Here is a 19,712-nt window from a genome sequence, read left to right on the forward strand (position 1 = left end):
AACAATTTATTAAGTGGAAGGCTTTCTATGCCCGCCATTGCATGAATGTGTAACTTGTGTGGCAAGTACAATGAATACACTATGCCCAGGGAGTCGAACATGTTCTTAACCGAAAACATCCCACATCGAACTCGTCATCTCCGGATTGGCAATCTTACATATTTGCTTGCAAGGCTAACTTGAGTACCACAAATTGACATCTGTAAAAAAATAAAAAAATATTCGTTTAACTCCATGTGATAACATTTAGGTGCCCATTGAATAAGAGCGTGTGTGATAAATAATGTTATATTAATAATTAATGATAATAATTAATAATGAATGTTAATTATTAAGAAAAGATAGAAATGAAATTGAGAAAATAAACGTGAAATGTGATAAGTGAGAAATGATGAGTAATGGGAAGGAAGAAGTGAGAAAAACTACTGAGAAGTATGAGCCGAGAATTGCAAACTGGGAAATGAGACACGAGATGGAAGAAGCGAGTAAGTGAAACTGAGAATTGAGAAGTACAAGCGAGATGCGAACAATGAGAAGTGAGAAGTAAGATGTGGGAAGTGAAAAGTGAACAAAAAGACAAACGTGGCAAGCGAGAGGGAATGAGAGAGACCGCTGGTTTCATTGTAGAAAAAATCTTTAGCACTCTGGGTATACGTTCTGGAACTTCATTTTGATTACTTTTATTTTTATCTAGATAAGTTAAAACGTATCATCAAGCAAAACTTTCTTCTGCAAAGTTGTTTTTTTTTTTTGACACTAGACATCTGCCCAAGAAGCCATCCATGCTCTATAAAGTTTTTCTCTGAGCTATACGCAATAATAGGCTGCATCCTTTTTGTTTAGCAATTCTCTTCTCAATCGATTTTTGACAACAACTTTCTTTCGATGGAAATCATGGTCGGAATTTTTTACCTTCGTCAAAATATCAGATTTTGAAAATGTATAAAACTTGAATTTATTTTATTTTCATAAGTTCAGAAAAATCAGAAGAGTAATGCACAGGGCTAAAACGCCCGACGTTAACTACATGAAACAGTTTAGTGCATCGACGAATGTAATGCCAACTTGCGTGAATATTATAAAATAATATTTTGATGACGCGCCATTGTTCAAACAAACATCCCCTGGAAAGCTGGAAGATTCTCATTTTTCCGAGGGTTTCGTAAGTGTCTCTGGTTACCTGTCCACCACCCCCCTATTGGCAATATGTTGACTCCAGCCACTCCAAGACTCCAGTTAGGATGGTGGCTAAGATTCATACATACATACATCTGTCTTTCGATGGAATTTTTAGAGATTGCCACTATGTTGTCTGAGTCTTGAAGTAGAATCAGTTGCATTATAAGGCTGACTCGTGGTTAGCGGCGGTTCGGGTGTACAACAATAATCGTAAACTCAGCAGCAGAAATAAAAAGCATGCCAAATTTCTTCTGCTCTCACCCATTATAACAATTGCAAGCATATTTCGTAGAGACCTACACCGTGCCGCAAGACAATAAATTTTAGTTCAGCAGCTTGGTCTACATTTCTACTTAACAGGTAGAAAGTTTGGTAACGCCTACACATCATCCAGAATAAACAACTTACCATTTGGTCGGGGAGGTGTTGGGTGTCCACAGTCCTAAAAAAGCAAAGTAGGTACATGTCAAACGATCCGACTGGAAACATATGTTGAATTTATTGTCTTTCCATTAAGCGATCTGGGTGTTCCCCTCGGCTGATGGTGGAAAATAAACACTCATATTCAGACGAAATCTCAAACCCATAAGCCGCAAGAGCAAACTGCTCTGTCTTCTCTTGTTGTCCCAAAGATGGGCAAAGCTCATTTAAATATTGGTACTTAGCTTGTGTGGCTGTCCCTTGATCGGCTTTACGAAATGCTAGCAAAAGCAAAGTTGTACCGAAACAATGCACTGTTTGCATTGCAGGCGTCATCAATCCCGGCTAATCCCGCATACAGTGAAAACAGATCAGAATGCAAAGTAAGCTTCACGTCCCGTCATCATCGTCTCGAAGGAAGATAATCAGCTGTTTGTCGCACAGAAACCGTCCCGTCGACTGCCCTTCTTTGGTTCTAATGATCCCTGCCCGTCAACATGAAGTCGGCTTGCTCTAATCTTGACGCTGTGATCTCAAAGACATTTCCTTCTCCCGGCACCGAGAGACCAGAAAATCCCTATTAGAAAAGGAAAACTTTAATCTTTACTAAGCTAAACAACTGCTTGTTTGCGTTGCTTCTTCGTAAAATAAACAGAATGACGAGTTCGGCTTTTCAGCGCTACAAAGAGATTTATTCAACGTCTTGTAGTAAATCCCGACGGTTCCATGTTAACCAAGTGGGAAATGGGACTGGGAAAGCGAAATTAGTGTGGACGGGTTTGATTCTTATGCTATTTGATCATTCGATTTGTAGTGCGGCTTTCGACGAGGTATGGTCACAAAACCACACCAACCGCCAAAATAATGAATTATCTCTAGCTCCTTCTCTTCATTTGTGACAAACACAATAAGATCTGCTTTAAATTCAAATAAAGATTTCTCATAATGTCTGTAAGTGTGCACAACCACTAGATTTTTAGATTCAGTGCTGATTTTTTTGAGTTTCAGTGTTATTGCTAAATGATTATAAGAAGTACAACTAAATATCAACAATTCGGATGCCCGTTGTATCTCGAATGTTCATCCATCCAACCTTTTATAAATTTAAACAAATCACCATAGACCTTCCGTCTTACCAAGTGTACCAAAATCGACAAACATTACGTGATTGTGCCTACAATGGTCCTAAAATCAAATCATCCATCACCGCTCGCTGGGATGGCACCAAAAGTCGTTCACATGTGGTCCATAATTCTTGTGTAAAAGTTGGAATGAAAATAAAAATAAATCTTTCATAAAACGGCCTGCGACTGCTAGCAATCCATTCTCATTCGCCGCTGTTTATTGCCACTTTATAACCACTTTATTTATTGCGCAATGTCCTTTTTCCTCCAGTGCCATAAATTCAAATTCACTTACTCTCTCTCCTTCGAAGGTTGGCCGGGGTACCGAAAGGAAAAACCAACAACGTCGCCATCAGGAGAAAGACCGAACGCGCGAAAGCCATAAAGCAGCATGCTTCCCGACGCCGCCGCCATTGTGTCATCTCGACGTACTTACTGCGATTCCTTTCGGCTACCTTCCTTCCGACATCGAATCGAGCGAGAGACAGTTCCAGTTCCAGTGGTTGCTCGTCCTTCTCGTGTTTAATTTTCCTAAATGATAATGTTTTTCTGCCGAAAAGACAATTTCAATTGCACTCTTTCCATTCTGATGTTGGCTGGCTGACTGGTGCGTAAATTTATTCCATCTAGGTCTAAGAGGCACTGGCAGACATTAATTTAGAAAATAATTACCCCAGAAGCGACAGTAATATAAAATATTATGCTAAGTGGTTCCAATGGGATTGTTGTTGTCGGTGTTTGGCTGCTTCATTTGGCGCATAATCCTGCAGCAGGGGTACATCTAATTCGATGCATGTTTTGCATTGCAGGAATCTTAGTGGCCAGTTGTTGTCGTAAGGTTTTATGAATATTAAAAATCCTTTACGCATTTTTATTGGATCTGAATTACCAGGGTATTCTATAGCACAATATTATATGTTTTACGTAGTGTAATGTGGGTTTAGTCTTTGAAATTTCACGAAAACTTAGAAACCTTTATTGTGGTATAAGAAAAAGAAAATAAAATTGAGCTTGAACTGAATGTATTCAACAATGTAATGTAATAGGTAAAAAATGAATAAGCTTACGGGTGGTTACGATCTGATGATACATTTGAAAGCAGCCCCAGCCTTCCTGATGCTTGAATTCTGACTGATCTCCTGAATTCCGCCATCCGAAGTTATAATTATCAGGCTGTCAAGATATTGAAAGCCTTCACTCCCTTTAACGGCTGTCCTTATAATGTAACGTTGAAGGGGCTGTTTTAGTTGACACTCAACGACCTGGTCATGCAGATGTTGTCGTCGAGCCAATTTTATATAACATCGTCGCTGTACTAATATAGCGAATCATTATTATTGTCAGACAAATTGGAGACGCCCCTGACGTCCTAATGCTCCTTAGCAATAAACTGCAACCTGTTTGGTACACGGCCAATCGCACCCATCATGACATTATTGATTATGATGAGAAGCAACAGCGGAAATAAATTGCATTTTTTCCCTACATCAGCGACAAGTCAAATAGGTTCGCTCTGATATCGTACCCGCGTCAACTTTGAAGCCACATCACTGCAGAAGATTAAAGCAGATCCATGGCATTCGCGGAAATGCCGCATCAATCTGGCAGACTGGATGCAAGGCGCATTTGTAAAGGTTCCAAAACAAGGGATTTGCCAACTGGCGGAGCATCATCATTTTACTTTTTATAAATTGTTTTCAAAGTTCTGTACAAAGATATCCTAATTTGAATTTGAGGAAGATAGACACGACTCTCTGACGGTAGCAGGTAGGATTCATTTGGTACTCATTGACCACGAAACGCCCATCGATGCTACAAAAATCTATTGGACGCCGCGAAACGCTTCAATGTTCCAGATAAAGTCTTCGACCTCACCGTGGCACAGTAGCACAACTGAGCCCTATTAGATTTCCTTCGGGTAGCCTTTGAGGTGATGCAATGATGGATGTATTCTATCTCTGCTAAAGTTCTCCAATCTACATCTACCGATGAAATCAAGGGCTGCTTCGGAACCACCATGAAGCCACCGAACGACCTCGAGCCGGCCGATGACACTGCTCTACTAGCTCTACTAATCTGGCAAAGTGACGTATAAGCCGTTTTCCAAAAATGGTATTAATGAGTAGTACTCATCGTACTCTTTAACAGAAAAATGGAAAACATGTATGTTGTAAAATGACGCATACGTCACTTTTTCAGATTACGGCAGAATAGCGCTCTGCTATGTATAACAAGCTGAACGATCTGGTCGAACGCTCCTCTCATCAACATCAACAAGACCAAATCGTTGGATGTCCACACGAACAACGTCTGCAACTTTACGGTAGCTGAGCAAGCAGTGTAGAAAGTGAGGACATTTAGCAGAGGCCGACCGAGAACTTCGTGGCGATGGAACCTCAATAAAGATATTAACGAAGTTGATAGAAATCTCTACTGAGACCTGACATTTCATGTCGCTAATTTACTTGGAAAAAGAGCGTCCAACATTTTTTAGTCTACTGAGCTCCATTTTATACAAAGGCGATTGTAAGGCCAAAGACACGACGCAACTCATAAGCAGGATCAGAAGCAGCATTCCGAAAATCGAAGTGGCAAAACCGTACAGCGGTTATGTCATACCAGCAAGACTAAGCTGAGCCGCACGCGCAAATCATGGACCATATGCTAATATACATTAGTCTAAGTTTGAGGACTAAGAACAACTCTTTGTATTACATCTATGAAAGGATGTCAGAATGATAAACATCATAAGTACAACGAACGAAAAACATATTGAAGAACTGAGCTATGAGCTAAACAGTCTGCGGCAAACAACTATGGATGGACACCTCTGACAGCAATGTAATCAGGACAACAGATGAAAAATTTGGGGATGTTGTCAGTAGCATTATGAGGGAGTTAAATGTGCAGTGTTCTCTCGAGAATGTTCAGGGGATAACCCGGTTATCTTCATCGAATAGAATTGGAGTGCAGCCCGTCTTAGTTCGTTTTTTAAATGCTTTTTTTAAGGAACGTATAATGAAAACAGCTCGGGAAAATCCGATTGACAATGAATCAATAGGCCTATGGGTCAAGCAACGAATTTACTTTAATGATAGACTAACTAGTGCTAATCGCATTTAATGAACGAGGCTCATAAATTCAAGCGCACCCATAATTACAAATTTGCTTGCTATTTCAACGGTGTAGTGTATGTGCGTAAGGATGAAAGCTCAATGGCAATCCGTGTTAATGATTTTAGTGATTTATCATCTATAGTATACGACTTTTCCCAACTGAATCGAATATTGGTCATTTTCATTTATTCAGACTAAGGCCGAAGTGGCCTGTGCGGTATATAAGAGTCTTCTCCATTCGGCTCGGTCCATGGCTACACGTCGCCAACCACGCAGTCTACGGAGGGTCCGCAAGTCATCTTCCACCTGATCGATCCACCTTGCCCGCTGCGTACCTCACCTTCTTGTACCCGTCGGATCGTTGTCGAGAACCATTTTCACTGGGTTACTGTCCGACATTCTGGCTACGTGCCCGGCCCACCGCAGTCGTCCGATCTTTGCGGTGTGAGAGATGGATGGTTCTCCCAACAGCTGATGCAACTCGTGGTTCATTCGCCTCCTCCACGTACCGTCCGCCATCTGCACCCCACCATAGATGGTACGCAGCACTTTCCTTTCGAAAACTCCAAGTGCGCGTTGGTCCTCCACGAGCATCGTCCAGGTCTCGTGTCCGTAGGGGACTACCGGTCTAATGAGCGTTCTGTAGATTGTCAGTTTGGTACGGCGGCGAACTCTATTCGATCGGAGCGTCTTGCGGAGTCCAAAGTATGTACGATTTCCAGCCACTATGCGTCTCCGAATTTCTCTGCTGGTATCAATTTCGGCAGTCACCAGTGAGCCCAAGTACACAAATTCTTCTACCACCTCGATTTCGTCACCACCGATGCAAACTCGCGGTTGGTGGCTTCCCTCTTCAATCTGATGTAGGGTTCCTCCATCTTCTCAAAGTTACGTGCCATAATATCTCTGTCGTCAGCGAAGCCAAATAGCTGGACGGACTTATTGAAAATTGTACCACTTGTGCTCTTCGTATTACCCCTTCCAAAGCGATGTTGAATAGCAGACACGAAAGACCATCACCTTGCCGTAACCCTCTGCGGGTTTCGAAGGGACTCGAGAATGCCCCTGAAACTCGAACTACGCACACCACCCGATCCATCGTCGCTTTGATCAACCGTGTCAGTTTATCCGGAAATTCGTGTTCGTGCATTATCTGCCATAGCTGGTCCCGATTGATTGTATCATATATCGAATATTGGTATGATGCATATTTTCAATGACTGATTGTGGAACAGAATTGGGTCCTAAAATGAAGAATCGATATTCGATTTTCTTTCAGGGAACGATGAAGTAAATCATACTGAACGCGTCAGTTTTTCTTCCGACTCAAAAGTCGAAAGAAACATTGTTTCATTTAAAATTAAAAAATAGATGAAAAACGTTTCCTCAACATTTTCGATCTTGTTTGACGAACGGAATAATATGATTCAAACGCACTAGCAAAACACCGTAGGGCACTTGACTCAACTTTTGACAGGTAATATATGGGCCTGACGTTTTGGGATGATGGTTCGTTCGTTCTGAAATGTTCTGAAAATCTGAAATGAAGAGAATCTTGGTCTCCTTATTAATGATTTGAATAATGAATTTCGCGTAGTTGCTGTTTGAGCTTGGTTGTACGAGAATGAAATCTTCGATCTGAATGGGTACGAGGCTTATCATAGCCGTAGAGATGGCGCATCTATATTCGTTCTATCAAATTTACGAAGTTGGAAAATTACTCCAACGAATGTAATTTTCTCATCGTTGAGCTTACAGTAAAAATTATGGGAGTGTTCAACCCTGGTAGATTAGTGCCACTGTGTATAGAACAGTTAGAGCAAATGCTGCATAGTCTTGAAAGAATGATTGTTTGTGGTGATCTCAATATTAACCTACTTGATGTTAACTCTGACATTGTTAATGAATATACATGGGATGCAATATACTCTGGGATGTGTTATATTGAATAAGATTGGCTAGCGCTTCGCAACTCAATTATCTAATACAATTCCTACCGTGATTGCATTACCGAAATATTTGAATATGGCCGTTTATGTGTGAAATATACAGAACTAATCATTTCAGATCACAAGACATTGTTTGTATCAGATAAAGAGATAAACCGGATAATAAAAATGTTTTCATTATCTATGAAAATATAATCAGATCTGTATCGCATTGAAATTGACATGATTCATGTCAAACATTTAGTGATATCGTGGAGGAAGACAATGGCATTATGACCAAGAACAGAACAGAGGTATTCCCAAATGAAAAAGCCTGCTCTGACAAAAATCCAATCATATCCATTATGTGTGGCACACATAAATTTTGACTATAGCATTTCTCACATAACGGCTATGTGAATTCGCGTAGCATATATGTGGAAACAAACATAACCCTTATTAACTAATAACTTTTATGTGGATTCTTTTATAGCGGGTGGTTCTTAACGCACAGATAAAATTTATTAGTAAATGTCATGATTTGCGGTTCCTTCCTTGGTAAGACGCGATATCTGGGAAGTTTAAGACTGATTTTTACTCATGGCGCTCTTATTACTGGTTGTAGAGCAGTTCAGACAATTATTTCAATTAACTTAAGCCTCGCCAACTAATTCCTCAGAAATTTATTTTATCAACTCTTAAAGTTGGGAGGGGATTGCTCAACCCTTGCTGCTGCTGGGAGACGATGTGCTCGCCTCGCCACCCCTTCGTTGAATGAGCCGGACCGCCAATGGCCCGTTGCTTTTATAGCCGTCCTGGCTGGACGGGAATGCTCAACCCTTGCTGCTGCTGGGAGACGATGTACTCGTCTCGCCGTCCGTTTGTCGAATGAATCGGACCGTCAATGGCTCGTTGCTTTTATAGCCGTCCTAGCTGGAGGGGTTGCTCAACCCTTGCTGCTGCTATGTGCTCGCCTCGCCGTCCGTTTGTCGAATGAATCGGACCGCCAATGGCTCGTTGCTTTTATAGCCGTCCTAGCTGGAGGGGTTGCTCAACCCTTGCTGCTGCTGGGGAATATGATAAAAAGGAACAATATTATAAACGTTAGATAGATAACACAAAAATAAATAACTATAAAAAAAACTTGAGACACATTGAGAGAAATAATTTTCCGATAAAGGTCTGACAAATCAAAACCACATAATATATTGCCAATACAGGATAATGAAACCATTACCGAGGATAAACGATGAGCAAATTGCTTCAACGAATATTTTATAAATATTGGCTTCAATGTGCAGAGCAATAGTGGAGCCGTTGAAAATTGATTAACTTATGCAAATACAAGAGCATGAAAATGGCAAAGATTGTCCGCTTTACAAATCCGTGGATAAATCCAAAAAACAAACTATCGACCTTTTTAATTTTTACCGGCACTTTTAAAAATTCCTGAATATACTTTAAATTAGCAAATAAAAAATTACCTTTTAGAACATGATCTGTTTAATAGTAACCACATTGGTTTTTACCCAAGAAAAGTAATGAGACTGCTTCACTTGAATTCTTGCATTTCATAGTGACTGGTTTAGATCAAGAAGAGTACGTATAATGCATTTTCATAGTCTTGCGAAAGGCTTTTGATTGTATTACTCATGACCTATTGTTAAGATCTAATATGTACGGTTTCACTTCATCAGCGGTAGATTTGATTGAATCCTTCCTTTCAAACAGAGAGCAACAAACTATTAACAATAAAGTCCGGCGTACTTTTAGGGTCCATTTTAGGCCCATACTTTTCAATATTTTTTTTATAAATGGCACATTTAATGTGCTCCTAATGGGAAAACTACAATGTTACGCAGACGATGCAGTTTTTAAATATAAAGCATAAGATTTAAATATTCTTCAAACCACAATGCTATATGACATTAACTTACTTCCACATTGGTTTCGTATAAATAAACTGGAGATAAATAGATTGAAGTCTAATTTTATGATATTCACTTTGAAAAATGTAAATCCTGAATTGTTCATAAACAAAAAATCTTTATCTCTAGTTTCTGAAGTAGATTATTTGGATCTTGTTATAGATAAAAATCTAAATTGAAAAAAAAAAAACGTAAAAAGGTAAAAAATAAAATAACACCAATCATTTTTGCTCATGGAAAAGCAAAGAATTGCTTAAATATAGTTAGTTGCTGGCAACTATATTTTTGGAATTTTGTTAGATCTATCTTATGTGATCACAGTTTTGGAATCAGCTGCCGCATCCAATCTGAGCACACTTAAAGTTTTAAAAAATACAGCGATAAAAAATGACTGACTGACTGACTTTCGCCCACTGTAAATTTAATATTCAGCAGAAGTCCTTAATGTCATATATTGCTACATATCTACAACACTTTACTTCATATAAACAAAATTAAATATAATATTGTTATATCGAACATAAGATTAATTGAATTACAAAATATACATACTCATAGTACGAGAACAAGAGAAAATTTCTATGTTGCTAGACCACGAACTGAACCCGCTTTAAAACATGTTTTTCTATACCGGAGCAACTCAATTTAATGCACTTCCAAATTATTTGAAACTAAAAACAAATTTGCCATCCTACAAAAATAAACTTATAAAGTATCTAAATGAATAATTGAATTTTGTTAGGAATTAAAAATTTAGTTGGTAAATAGATCTAAGTGGTAGTAGTTTAAAAGCTCCCTCGCTTGAATTCGTGTAATATTTTTGGGGAGGCTGAACACAGTTGGTTTTGTAACTTCTACATCTGCGTTTGATAAATTAATTACTCCAGAGATTGCTTGGACAGCACAGAGCATATGTGGTGATCACATTCTATCCCAAGGACCACAAGGAGCATGTACCACTTTTGGCACAAGTCGATAGATCTTTCTTGGACGACCGGAACATATGATCGCCTTCTATGCTAAGTACCACAAAGAGCATGTACCTTATTTGAATTTTGACGATAGACCTTTGGTTACGCGAGTAGACCTTAAGGCTTTATTCCAGGGATTTCTTGAATGACTAAGACCTTACTCCATGGAATGAGTTTCTGTTGCCAAAACGGCTAAAATTTTGGTTGAATTTTTTTATAAGTAATGAAAATATTGATTTATGGGAACACGGTAGCCTGTCAGCCATCCACGTGTGTTTTTTTGTTGGCCACATAATGGTTAGTTACATTGTTAGTTATTTATATTTGGAATCACATCGAATACAGTCAGTCGTTCCACCAATAAATCGAGAACACTTGCAGTATCCTATTTTTGTAAAGTAGATTCTGATGGGAGAACGGTCATTCACGAGAGATGACTAATAGAATAAATTGGTGGCGATAGCGATTGTTGACCACAATAAGATGAGCAATTTCCTCTGGTTTTAGGTACTACTATGTAACAAAATATGTAGTAAACCTTTAATATTTCTTCATACAATGTGTAGCCTACGCTCCATCGTCCTAAATAAATAATTATAGATTTGAATAATATGTTATTGAATGGGTAGTTAGTGAATGATTAATTCATGAGCATTGGTCAAAGTTCGCCGTTGAGTAAAACCTTATCAACTGGTACGACACGAAAGCCAATGAGGTAGTAGATTCTGCGCCATAAATTAGACGAAAAACTCATTAGGGAAAGCTCGCGAGGACGGCCATAATACAGGAGAGCATTCGCGAAGGACAGGGTCATTTGTTATCTTTGAGAAAGATGGGAAAAGATTCACGATCAAAACCGAAACTGAGCGAGCATCCAACTTTAAACTTTTGCACTACCGGACTATTTCGAAGATGATCGCGGGAAAATCGAACTTCCGTTTAGTTCGGCCGAAGTCACCTTCCCTAATCTGAGGGTCAAGGTTGCACTTCACTTTCGTTCGAGCTGCAGATTAGTGTAGAAGTGTCGCGAGCATGTCCGAGTCGAATAACCGTTGAATGTGAGTTCAGTGACGTGGCTATATTTCTTAATTTTAATCTGTTCATTGTTTCTTTGTTAGTCTTTAGAACAAAAGTTATCTTTAGAATAAGGCTGTACAAAGTGTGTGCGTTCAAGAAGAAGCGACAGGTAAAGTGCTTAATCTGCTTGTTAAGAAAATATGTGAATGTGCTAAATACTTGTGAATAGCCTACGGCTATATCTACTTTGCTAGCGACGCTTCCTGCTTTTCGACGCGAAGAGTGCGGCTTCTTGCAGCCATCAGAAGCCAGCGGCCCGCCAACACGCCGCTATCCCATTGCAGTGGTCATCAATAGCCACAACGTGGCCAGACTCAGCCTACGGCCCCCCGCGAAAGTCTTCATCCACGTGGAAGCGCGACTAAACCGGCATCTAGTCCCACCCTACCGCGCAACGTACCAGGAGCGCATACACCACAGCAGCACATCGTCAAATTACTGCAGCTAATCGGTGAGTCAAGCGATCTTTTTGACGTAAACTACGTCTAAGGGGAAGACTCAGATACAGGGTGCAAAACCGAAATTTCCAAATTCGAGACCGTCACGAAATTAGGATAGATTTCAAACGCTAATAGCGTCTTTATCTTTTGATGGATTTTCGACATTTGCTTATCAATAGATTCAGAAACTCTCCAGCAATTTGCCAATTCTATTGATACTATTGATTATCAACGTTAAACTATTGAAAATGTTGTTTCTTTCCAAACCGGGTGAAAAATTCAATTCCGTTCATAAATCCCCAACACGGACATCAGATTGCAGTAAGTTACGGCCTTTTGATCCACTGCTTCGTTTTCCCTGTGTATAAAAAGCCCCGTGTTTCGCGTGCACGCGTCATTTTCATTCTGGATATCACGGCGAGCGGACCAGGGCGTCCAGAAGCGGTCCCAGTAACAACGGCTGTCTCAGCAGTGTGGTGGTGCGGATGAAATTTTTTCGGTCGGTGGTGGTGGCGGTCGTGGAAGCAGCAGCACATCATTTTCATCCGTGTCCCATCTTCGGCGGATCTGGCAATCGACGGCGTTCGTTGAGCCGAATCATCGGATGGCGGTCGCGCAGCCCAGTGGCTGCTGTTAATATGGCACATAAGTGGCAATTAATCGGTTCTTTTCAGGACCATCATTATATTTGGGAGGAAGGTTTAGTTGAAATAATTTTCCTAAAGTGCAACCGTTAGGAACTGGAAAATTCTTCGGTGAAATTTTCTAGCGTAATTCGGAGTTATATGATTTTAGTGATTGAGAATGTTGATATTAGACGAACTTTCTTCATAGAACAACGCATAATTGTTTGGCATCGGTAGCGGAATCATAGCATTAGTGCCGGTCCGAGCATAGGCTGTCATCGGAAGATTGCTACAGCAATTTATTCACTAATGTGGCGTTTGCAACGATTTGGATGTTGTAGGCACAACATGAAATTTTCCCGCGAGACTCTAATTTTGTATTTTTCCTGATGATGATTGAAAAAGAAATCGGTTCCGAGATGAACTTTATTCAAAGCAAGTATCGGAAGGAGACCATGCAAACAATTGATTCGCATTATGACTGAAGAAAATTGTATGGCGTCAGAATTGATTTTTGCTACAGATTTTTTGACGTAAACTACGTCTAAGGGGAAGACACAGATACATGGTTTAAAACGAAAATTTCCAAATTCGAGACTGTCACAAAAATTAGGATAGATTTCAAACGCTAATAGCGTCTTTATCTTATTTTCGACATTTGCTTATCAATCGATTCGGAAACCCTTCAAAATTTGCCAATTCTATTGATACTATTGATTATCATTAATGCTTATTTTTTTTCTACAACAAATATGATTTTGAAAAAGTATCACCGGCGCGTGCTTACTCGCAATCTACATGCTGATACATTTACAGTTACATCAAACAACTGAAAACCGAAATACGCCACTCCAAAATTACGAGGTGACAATGTTAGAAAAAGACAAAAGATAGGAAAAATAACACGGTGTGTAGTGCCTCCCCGAGTCACCTAAAGGGAAGATCCATTAATTACGTAACGCAACAATTGGGCATTTTCAACTCCCCATCCCCCCCGATGTCACACTTTTTTATGAAGCATCTAAAAATGATGTATGGGTCGTCACACTTTGCTCAACCCCCCCTCCCCCCTCTAAGCGCTACGTAATTTGTGGACGCTCCCAAGAGCCACTTTCATTGATGGTAGCCGATCGTTAGTACTTCATATCAAATATCATATCATATCATAGCATACCAAAGAATATTGTGGCCAAATTTCATAAAATTTGGTCAACAAAAACCCCCTGACAATAATAGAACAAAACCTGCCAAAGCCATCATTCCTCCTACATCATACAAGAAAATTTAAACTGAGCGCTGCTAATGTTAATGACGACGACCGCGCGACCCACACCATCGCCGGGAATAAAATTTCCGGTAGGAGCTCCGCCGATGCCGAAGGTGGTACCACGCTCTGCTCTCCGCGACATCTCGAACGAAATGGCTCGCGCGCGCGGAACAGCTGCTTTCTTGTAATCAATAAAGTTGAACCTGTAGCCACGCCCCTTTGGGGGGTGTGTGACGGTTACACAATATTTGCAGCCATACCGGCAACAAAGAGGCGGGACTAATGAGTCATCTTTATTGATTATAAGAAAACTGCTCTACCGCGCGCGCGTGGCATTTCAGCACCAAAAACTCATGGATGAGTTGAATCATCGTATGTTTTCTGTATGTATGTAGAATCACGAGCGCGCGTCAAACGGAGAAGCTGCAAACATGTTTTCGCATGGATGACTATCCACCAAAATTATAATTCTTTCTCTGAATCGTGCTCTCGTGATTCTACTACCGACGGAAAACAATCTGCCATCACAAGCAATTAAGTTTTACTTTGATCAAAATTCATCTCGCTTCAAGTTGTGACATAAGAGCTACTTTCATTGATGGTAGCCAATCGTTAGTAGGGGAAATTACGGCTTTGGCAGGTAGAACAAAACCTGCCAAAGCCGTCATTCCCCCTACTTCATACAAGAAAATTTAAACTGAGCGCTGCTAATGTTAATGACGACCACGCGACCCACACCATCGCCGGGAATAAAATTTCCGGTAGGTGCTCCGCCGATGCCAAAGGTACCACGGTCTGCTCTTCGCGACATCTCAAACGAAATGGCTCGCGCGCGCGAAAGAGCTGCTTCTTGTAATCAATAAAGTTGAACCTGTAGCCACGCCCCTTTGGTGAGTGTGTGACGGTTAAACAATATTTGCATTCATACCGGACAACAAAGAGGCGGGACTAATGAGCCATCTTTATTGATTATAAGAAAACTGCTCTCCCGCGCGCGAGGCATTTCATTTGAAATGTCGTGGAGAGCGGTTCCACCATCGGCAGAGTGGCCGAGCGAATTCCAGCTCGTGTCGTGGATCATGTGGTCGTCGTCGACATATTTTGAATTAATCGGTTCTTCTCAGGGCCACCATTCTACACAAAGGAAGATTGAGGCGAGGCGAATTTTATTCAAAGTGAAAATTAACCGCTTGGCGACGCCATAAAGTTGCCTGCCGTCCGTACTAGAATCACGAGCGCGCGTAGGAGGGAGATGGCTTCAGTGGCAGTGAAATTCTTATTCGGTTTTGTTATTCCAGCAGTACAATTACGGGCGCGCATCGTAGGTGCTGCAAATATGTATTCGTATGGATGGCGTCAGTTGTTGCCAAGTGAAATTTTCTCTCAAGATTATGATTTTCAGAATCACCATTTTACACAAAATAATTAATTTGCCAGCATTTTGACGTAAACTACGTCTAAGGGGAAGCCTCGGATACAGGGTGCCAAATGAAAATTTCCAAATTGGGGACCGTCACGAAATCATGTACGATTTCAAAAGTTAATAGCGACTATATCTTTCGATAAATTTTCGAGATTTTATTATCAATAGTTTCGGAAACTTTCCACCAATTCGTTAATTGTTAATTGTTAAAAGTATTGATTATCAACGAAAAATTATTGAAAATTTTAGTTCTTTCACGTCTGGTAAAAGATTCAGAACTAACCAACTCCGTACATGCATCCCCAACACGGACATCAGGTTGCTGTAACGCACGCACCTTTTGGCCCACCGCTTCATTTTTCTTGTGCATAGTCGTGTCTTGTCGTCGACGTGTCTTGTCTACCCGTCGACGGGTAGTTGTTGCAGAAAATTATTCACAAAGATGACGTATGTAGCAAATAAGCGGAAAATCATTAAGTGGCTGTCGTCGGTGAGAGCGGAATTGTGTAAATGCAATTTTCTCCTCATTTTAACTCGCTGTCGACAAACCTGTTCTACTAGAAAAATTTTAACAAATTCTATTGAACGCAGCCGATGCTGATGACAACCGCACGATGATTTCAAGCAAAACCGCAAACGCGCGCGTGGGAGCAGCTTTTTGAATTGACTTGAGACGATGGGTGCGCCAGTAGCGGTCCAACTAACATCTGTATGGTCGTTGGTGGTGATTGAGAAAAATGTTTGTTCTGAAAACAGTTTAAAATAATTTTTGGTTGAAATTCGCTATTGTGTCATGTATTCAACCTAATGTCCATATGATATTACGATTCTCATTGCACTAAGAGGTTTTACGTAGTTTACGTCGAGCGGTCGTGTCTTGTACACAACCCTTCTGATTTTTTGTCGAGTGGGGCGTCCGGTGAGGACGCCTCGGAGGATTTTTTTGTGCCGACCGTAGGTCGATGACTGACTGAGTCAGGAATTTGGACGCGTCCATAAAATTTTGAGGTTGGATGTGAAATTTATAAAACGTTATTCGTGAACGACCCATCCAACCTCTATTGTCAGACACCCGGGTGTGAAGCTTCTCGTCGTTCGTCACATCGTCGATTGCTGAATGGGAATGGGACGATACACAATGCATGAGCACAAGTAGATAGAATAGATCGACAACAGCACACACCGCCAGAACAAATGTAGATAGTAAGTAGTAGAAGAAACTTAATTGACAAAATACAATATCAAGCATGATCAAACAATAATTAATAGTCTTACCTTTGCGTTTCAATAAATGCAGTATTTACTATAAAAATTATGTATTGTTGTTAACTGTTGAGCGTTATAGTGTTGAAAAGAGAAAGTGTTTTCCCGTTGCTCCGGTCGTTTATGTTGTATTTGAATGTCTTTCGCGTGGCGGAATTTGACTGTTTGCGCATGCTCTTCCGCGTTGGTTGCGCCTCTGGTGGACTTTAGTTGAAGTTACCAGTGATGAAAAGAAAACGTGCAACGTAGCATTGCTGGTTGCAACGTTGGAGGGTATGCGTGATCTCATACCGCACTTTGGAGGAATAATTTGGAAGTTTTGAGGTTTATGTTGAGGTGTAGTAGGGTAATTTCCCGAGTTTTTACGTAGTCAGTAGGCGGGCTGGATCGATCTCCTCTTCGGAGTATTTCAAATGGACTCGCCCTGAGGCAGTCTCAACCGGGCAAATTTAGACGCGTCGTGCGGTCTCCGAATGGAGTTGCGCTTAAGTCGCACGATTTCAAGAGCATCGGCCAGCGCCGACTACAAATGTCGTATCCGTTTTCAAATGATCATATGCAATGAAATTTTCAACTGGCGGTTTCAGAGCAAAAGTTTCGATGCAAAATAGAAAATTGATGAAAAACAACAATCGAAGATCAAGTACAGTCGCTCCTATCAGTATTCATGAAGCTCATTCACAGTTATTAACTGCGAGGTTCCCAAGCCGAGTTACCATTTTTGCATTTGTTTAACACACTGTGAAACTATGTTATGCCCAGGGAAGTCGAGAAAATTTCCAAACCGAAATCTTCCTAGACTAGACCGGAAATCGAACCAAGCCACCCTCAGCATGGGCTTGCTTTGTAGCCGCGCATCTTACCACACGGCTATGGAAGGACCCTAAGGAGTTTTGGTATGTTTCAATTTTTCTATTCAATTTCTTATATACCAATCGACTCAGCTCGATGAACTGAGGTGATGAGGTGATGGCATTGTTTGAATTACTCGCAACATATTCTATTCAACGGGGAATCCTGTCCCATTGTTTATTATTGCAAATTGGCCAGATCAGACTATGGGATCAGAAGTTATGGCCAAAATACTATTCTTTATGCCTAAAACACGCTAATAAATGCCGATTAATATTTTTTGAATTTTTTTTGCACGAGAAAGAAACCAACACCGCTAAGTGGATTAATCAATGTTTTTTGCTCCTTTATGAAATTCTTGGACATAAAATTAGAAAAAAAAACAGCGTGCAACGGTTTGATAGAACAGTATGTATTAAAATTTCAAGTACAAATGCGAGTAGAAAAGGTTTTTTGCTTTTACGTTTATTTTACCAGAAGAACGGAAGACATGAAATTGGGTATCGTAGGAGCGTAGCCAGAAAATTGGTCTGGACCTCCCTCGGTTTTCTGAACATTTTTTTTTGTCTCTGGGGGGGGTATGTCCAAGGCCACCCCCGTGGCTACGTCACTGCGTAGGAGTATAAATGTTGATGATTAAATTCCCTATTTTGAAACTATATCGCTCGTCCCATAGTATAAATCCCCGACTGTATATCATGCATGTAATCCAATAACATCAAAAGCCCCTTATGAATAGACGGTTCAACCCTGTTCAAGTGACAAAGTGTGAGGAGTCGATTTGTTGTGGCGGTTTGTCGGATCGTTGATTAAAACGTAATAAAGATGGCGTGAACAAACTGGCAATGGGAAGGAGACTGAGTGCGCCGCAGACACTCGAACGACTCGCTTAAATCGCAGCGGTAGATCAATCTGTCCCTCGCCGGTCCGGAGAACATCCCCGAGTGGGTGGCGTTTCTCAAGTGCCAGAGAGCAAGTAATTAAAAGAAAACGGCGACTGAGAGTGCTCCTCCATAAAATATGAACAACGGCTGTGAATGAGCACAAATAGGCAACCATGGCATCCTCTTGACGAAGACGATGAAGCGGCATCACAACCTTCCTCTCGTTTGGACGTCGATGGGACGTGCGATGAAGCCGCTCGTCTGGAACGCCGAAAGTGGGGAACGCTTTTTTGATCAAGCGAGAAATAATTATCCCCTTGTCTGATTTAATTACGTTGTTATCCTCAAAAAATCGTATTAAAAACGATGATTGAAGCAAAACGATAACGAGGGCACAGTGGGTGGAATGGCTGATCAAAATAGTTGTGATCTAAAATATATCAAACTGATGCAAACTGAACTGAAATGTTGAAGTAGGTATTCGAAAAGAGTTTATTGATTATAAAGCTGTTGAAGTGTGAATGGGTGGTAGTAAATCAGGACCATGTTGAAGTCTCTCAATTAGTCTTCAGTGTGTAGAAACCAATTATTCGAAACAAAATCAACTATTTTGCATACATAGTTTTGCAAAGCTTTATGACAGAAATGTGTATAACAATCTTTCAGCCAAAAATGTTTCTTTCCGCACGCACTGTGAGCCTCTTGGCTTGACAGACAGGAATCGGCCTATAATTTGACTGTCAGAATCGTTGTTTTCCCTCACGCAGTGCTTTATTTAATTTTCCTTCGATTGCTTTCCTTTGGGTCTCCCACTTGTGTCTGCGGCTGAAGTGCCGTTGGGCTCATCGAAGGGGCGGTGATAGACGGCCGGCAGGCAGGCAGCAGCAGCAGTGAGTGCGATGAATGATTATGCGAGACGATCGGTTGGCTGACTGGCGGGTGACGACGTCGGTGGCAAACCGACGACTCTTCAGGCTGAGAAATTCATTCCCTCCATCATCATCCTGGATGAGGCCAGTGTTGCTCGTGGTGGGTAAAAAGACAAGCGATGACGACCGACCCCCGCACAGCAGTGCTGGAAAGGTGGGCGTAGCCCTCTTATGTTCTGGCGTATGTTCGCAGCAGCGACTGTTTGATGTCTGCATGGGCTAGATGAGAAGTTGATAATGCGATGATTGTCTTGTAAAATTACTTATAGCACACATCGGCAGCCG

At 40.9% G+C, this 19,712-nt stretch overlaps 1 long non-coding RNA gene across 1 annotated transcript; it reads left to right on the forward strand.

Annotated features, from left to right (window-relative positions):
* Positions 1-11,700: 11,700 nt before the first annotated feature.
* On the forward strand, positions 11,701-12,190 carry LOC134211885 (uncharacterized). The gene is made up of 3 exons (XR_009979135.1): positions 11,701-11,724; positions 11,785-11,852; positions 11,913-12,190. It is a non-coding gene; the product is annotated as an uncharacterized LOC134211885 (long non-coding RNA).
* Positions 12,191-19,712: the final 7,522 nt, after the last annotated feature.

This window comes from Armigeres subalbatus, chromosome 2 (genome assembly GCF_024139115.2).
Source record: "Armigeres subalbatus isolate Guangzhou_Male chromosome 2, GZ_Asu_2, whole genome shotgun sequence".
Taxonomy (NCBI): Eukaryota; Metazoa; Arthropoda; class Insecta; order Diptera; family Culicidae; genus Armigeres; species Armigeres subalbatus.